This window comes from Oncorhynchus mykiss, chromosome 30 (genome assembly GCF_057628025.1).
Source record: "Oncorhynchus mykiss isolate SJ-2025 chromosome 30, ASM5762802v1, whole genome shotgun sequence".
NCBI lineage: Eukaryota > Metazoa > Chordata > Actinopteri > Salmoniformes > Salmonidae > Oncorhynchus > Oncorhynchus mykiss.
In genome coordinates this window covers 27,517,401-27,523,400 of record NC_143051.1, presented here as the reverse complement: position 1 = coordinate 27,523,400, position 6,000 = coordinate 27,517,401, and positions in this window count along the sequence as shown.

Sequence of the window (6,000 nt, the reverse complement as noted above, 5' to 3'; positions counted from 1 at the left end):
TGTGATGTAAGAAATAAAAGCTGAAATAGATCATTCTCTCTACTATTATTCTGACATTTCACATTCTTAAAATAAAGTGATCCTAACTGACCTAAGACAGGGAATTTTTACTAAGATTAAATGTCAAGAATTGTGAAAAACTGAGATGAAATGTATTTGGCTAAGGTGTATGTAAACTTCAGACTTCAACTCTATATCAAATCAAATTGTATTGGTCACATACACATTCTTAGCACATGTTAATGTGAGTGTAGGGAAACGCTTGTGCTTCTAGTTCCGACCATGCAGTAATATCTAACAAGTAATCTAACAATTTCACAACTACCTTTTACACACAAGTGTTAAGGAATGAATAGGAATATGTACATATAAATGTATGGATGAGGGATGGCCTAACGGCATGGGCAAGAGGCAGTAGATGGTGTAGAGTACAGTATGTACATATGAGATGAGTAATGTAGAGTATGTAACCATTATATAAAGTGGCAATGTTTAAAGTGACTAGTGATACATTTATGTTGGCAGCAGCCACTCAATGTTAGTGATGGCTATATACCAGTCTGATGGCCTTGAGATAGAAGCTGTTTTTCAGTCTCTCGGTCCCAGCTTGAATGCACCTGTACTGACCTCGCCTTCTTGATGATAATGGGGTGAACATGCAGTGGCTCGGGTGGTTGTTGTCCTTGATGATCTTTTTGGCCTTCCTGTGACATCGGGTGGTGTAGGTGTCCTGGAGGGCATGTAGTTTGCCCCCGGTGATGCATTGTGCAGACCTCACTACCCTCTGGAGAGGCTTACGGTTGTGGGTGGAGCAGTTGCCATACCAGGCAGTGATACAGCCCGACAGGATGCTCTCGATTGTGCATCTGTAAAAGTTTGTGATTGTTTTTGATGACAAGCCAAATTTCTTCAGCCTCCTGAAAGTTAACATTTTGTTTCCGAATAACATCACCAAGAGGCAAAATATATGGTGAAAACAATAGTTGTCCTAAAATGGAACCTTGAGGAACACCGAAATTCACAGTTGATTTGCCAGAGGACAAACCATCCACAGAGACAAAGTGATATCTTTCGGAAAAATAAGATCTAAACCAGGCCAGAACTTGTCCGTGTAGACATTTTTGGGTTTCCAATCTCTCCAAAAGAATGTGGTGATCGATGGTATCAAAATCAGCACTAAGGTCTAGGAGCACGAGAACAGATGCAGAGCCTTGGTCTGACGCCATTAAAATGTAATTTACCACCTCTCACTGCTTTGATGGGGTCTAAAACCAGACTGAAGCGTTTTGTATACATTGTTTGTTTTCAGGAAGGCAGTGAGTTGCTGCGCAACAGCTTTTTCCAAAAATGTTGAGAAGAATGGGAGATTCGATATAGGCAGATCATTTTTTATATTTTCTGGGTCAAGGTTTGGCTTTTTCAAGAGAGGCTTTATTACTGCCAATTTTAGTGAGTTTGGTACACATCCGGTGGGCAGGGAGCCATTTATTATGTTCATCATAGGAGGGCTCTCTGGGCTCTCCCCTTTTAAGTGCTCCATGGGGTATCATCCTCCACTCTTTCCGGAGCAAGAAGAAGAAGTCAACATACCCTTGATCCAGATGTTCGTCCTGGAAAAAACCTTGGTCGGTTCTTCTCTAAACCACCTCCAGGGATCGTCGATAAGCAGATCGCCACCGGACTCCGGCTCCCTGGTATCGTCTCGGGAAGAGGGTATGGCTGTCTACACGGGACCTGCCCTTCCGGGTGGAGTCCCGTAAACTTTCTCCCTGTTTAATTGGTCGTTTCCCCAGCTCTAAAGTCCTTAGTCCCACTGCTGTTCATCTTCTGTTACCCCTACCCTCCGTATACATCCTACTTCGAATGTGTCCAGGATTAAGCTCTTGTCTCACAGCCCTTTGTCTTCTGTTTCCAGGCCCACCCCTCCTCCCGTTTCATCAATGGCCATCTGGCGTACGCGGTGAGTGCCTCCTGAGGGTTTGAACACGGGGCAGGAGTTTCCAGGGTTATGGCTCGGGGAGAGGTGCTGGGTCCCCGCTAAAGACATCTTGGACCCGGCCCTCACCCCTGACACCCCGGTCAACCAGGTATGCACCTGGAGGGGTGACCCTGATCTGTTTCACCTGTCTTGTGCTTGTCTCCACCCCCACCAGGTGTCTCCCATTTGTTCCCATTATTCCCTGTGTATTTATACCAGTGTCCTCTGTCTGTTGCCAGTTCGTCTTGTCTTGTCAAGTCAACCAGCATGTTTTTCCATTCTGACCCTTTGCCTGCCCTGACACTGTACCTGCCTTCCTTACCATTCAGCCTGCCCTGACCTTGAGTCTGCCTGCCGCCCTGTATCTTCTGAACTCTGACCTGGTTTATGAACTTCTGCCTGTTCTTGACCTGCCCCTTTTTTTCAATAAATATCAGAGACTTGAACCATCTGCCTCCGGTGTCTGAATCTGGGTCTCGCCCTGTGTCGTTATACAGGCAAAGCGTCAAATACAGGATTAAGATTGAATCGTACTGCACCGGCTCCGACACTTATCGAATGTGGCAGGGCTTGCAAACTATTACAGACTACAAAGGGAAGCACAGCCGCGAGCTGCCCAGTGACATGTAGTCCGAGCATGCACTGACCAACTGGCAAGTGTCTTCACTGACATTTTCAACCTGTCCCTGACTGAGTCGGTAATACTAACATGTTTCAAGCAGACCACCATAGTCTCTCTGCCCAAGGATGCTAAGATAACTTGGGTGGCTATACCAGGCAGAGGAAAGCCCTAAAATTGTCAGACTCCAGCCACCCTAGTCATAGACTGTTCTCTCTGTTACCGCACGGCAAGCGGTACCGGAGCGCCAAGTCTAGGTCCAAAAGGCTTTTTAAAAGCTAATACCCCGAAGCCACAAGACTCCTAAACAGCTCATCAAATGGCTACTCAGACTATTTGCATTGCCCCCCTCCCTTTTACGCTGCTGCTACTCTCTGTTTATTATCTATGCATAGTCACTTTAACTCTACCTACATGTACATATTACCTCACTTACCTCGACTGCCCCCACACATTGATTCTGTACCGGTACCCCCTGGATATAGCCTCGCTACATTTATTTTACTGCTGCTCTTTAATTATTATATATAGTTCCTTTAATTTTACAATTTTGTACTTATCTATTTTTGACTTAACACTTATTTTTCTTAAAACTGCATTGTTGGTTAAGGGCTTGTAAGTAAGCATTTCACTGTAAGGTCTACATCGTTTGTATTCGGCACATGTGTCAAATAAAATGGTATTTTATTTGATGTTACGGCAAATACAATTTATTCAACAAGCCACTCTGGCAGGTACAACATATAAAATACATTCAACACATTCCAAATACAGTAACATGATCCTCAATATTCACTATAATATTGAGTTGCACCCCCACTTTCAGTCAAGTAACAGTCACATGCAATTATTGTGGATAGTCAGGTTAATATAATAGTTTGATTAAAATCTTTACATGCTTTGCAAGAAGAACAATTTCCCTAATAATCCTGTTTAGATGGACAAATCTGAAATCAGGCTACCTGATGGCACCCTGATAAATGCAGAAAATCGCCAATCAAAGTAAACGCTCTACCACATCGACCATGTTTTGGGAAGCATATTTGATTCTGAGTTCTGACATGTTATGTTTGTATGTGAAAATTACTTCTAAAACGCATTACAATCAGCGATAAAGAGGGAGGCTTGTTCGGTTGGTGCTGGCACACGGGTAAATCAAATACAACGCTGGAAAGCCGATTAAGGTGTTTACATGTCCTAATAATTCAAAAGATTGCTCAGAAAACCAGGTGTTTTAATCGGCGTATCCTTACACCAATTTTGACCTTCGCCGATTAAAATAAGTAGAGTAAGGTGTTTACCTGACCATTGAGTAATCTGCCTATTGCCATAATCAGTTTAATATTGAATGAATAGTGTGCATGTGAACGTCAAAGCTTGGTGTGTCTTTTGGAACACAATAAAGCAGTTGAAGAACATGAATATTGAACAAGCTATTGCTTGAGAAAGTTCATGTTAAAAAGGCCAGCCCTCTCAACCTAACTACCCTAGTTTCTCTTCCACCTCAATCACCTTTCACACCTCTGCCAATTTCTAATATGGAAGATTTGTTTTTAACATGGGGGTTTAGGATATCTGTGGCCAAGTCCTGCTGGTGAATTCTAGGACAGTGTTTCACAACGTTTTTTGGTTACTGTACCACCAACTGAATTTTGCTCTGCCCGGAGTACTCCTGAAGTACCTACTCATGTACATTTTACCAGTCGGCCTATGGTCTCATAAGTCTTCTCAAGTACCTTCTGTGGACAGTCCAAGTACCCTCAGGGGTCCTACAGTAGTACCCCTGGTAGGGAACCACTGTTCTAGGAGGAAGGTTAAATTTGTTAGGCTGCACATATACGGTGAGGATATAGGTAGGTTGTATGAGTTTAAGTATTTAGGTATATGGTCTGATGAGAAGCTTATGTGGAAGAGACATGTTGAAATTAAGTGTAGGAAGGTGTTGAACCTCATGAGGGCAGTGGCAAGACAAGCATGGGGGTCAGATAGACAAACACTTCATATATGTACCAGGCATTGATCAGGTCATATTTGGATTATGGGTGCTTTTGAAATGGACCGGCAGCCAAAACGGCACTACAGCGCCTGGACATGATACATTCAAGGGCCCTGAGAATGTGTGTGGGTGCCTTCAGGACGACACATGTTGAGGCATTACAGGTGGATTGTGGGGAACTGCCGCTGATGATAAGGCAGGACAAGCTTGCATTAGCGTACTGGGTGAGGATGAAAGGGAGTTCAGAAGGACATCCTGCATCCACGGCAACTGGGGAATGCTGGGAGCAAGGAGTGGGTAAGCAGAGGGCGTATGGGTGGACAATCGGGCAGAAGGTGGTAGAATATAGATTGGGGGACAGAGAGATAGGGCCAGCAATTGCATTGGGGAACGTTCCACTGAGGCTGTTTCTGAAACCAAGTGTAGATGTGGACAAGATTGAAGGCAGGAGAGAATGGGGTGAGGATATGAGATGGTGTGTGGAGAGATATAGATAATCGTTTTTATTCGTTTTTAAGGAAATATACATATGGTTCAAAGGATCCAGTCAGTGGTAGGGTGGGGGCAGGGGTGTATATCCCAGACTTTAATGTTAGAGTATGTAAGCGGTTAACTGATTATGTGTCAGTGTAGTGTTGAGTAGTGTAGTGTTGAGCAGTGTTGAGTAGTGTGAAGATGGGCAGGTCGGATAGGGGAGAATTGTTTGTTGAGATGATGGTGCTGCTAATGGGATTGGAGAGGATGGGAGTGGTGGTAAGTTTCTGTTCGGTTTCTTCCCATGTGGGTGTGGAGGGCAATGAGAAGGCTGATCTGGTGGAGAGAAGGGGTAGATATTCAGGTCCCCCTGAGCCGCGGGGAAGTCAAGTCCTTGATCTGGGCAAAAGGGCTCGATCCTTGGCAAAGGGAGTGGGAAGCTAGTAGTAAGGGTTGGCCATTTTATTGCGTGCACCGGTCAGTTAAGAAAGAGGTGGGGAGTATGGGATGTAGGAGAGAGAAAGTTGTGTGGAGTAGACTACAGTTTGGGCACACAGTTTGAATGCCACTTTGTGGATGATAGGGAGACATGAAACAGGTCTGTGTGTTGAGTGTTCAAGGGAGGAAATGGTGGAGCATGTGTTGATATTTTGTGAACTATATGATGTAGATAGGGAGAGATTTTGTGAAAGGGTCTGAGAGGCTGGGTGGTGTAGTGAGGGGAGGGGAGGAAAGGGGTGTCTAGGGCTCTATTTCACTTTCTTAGAGGAACAGGACTAATGAAGAGATTTGAATGTAGGTAGGCCATGACTGGCCTTCACTCCAGTACAGGGTGCCGGTGTATGCGCCTTAATTCCAAAGATGAAGAATTTGTAGCATGGCTGCTGGACACTGTAAGCTTCCTCTCCTGGTTAGAGTGTAGTTCTATTGTCC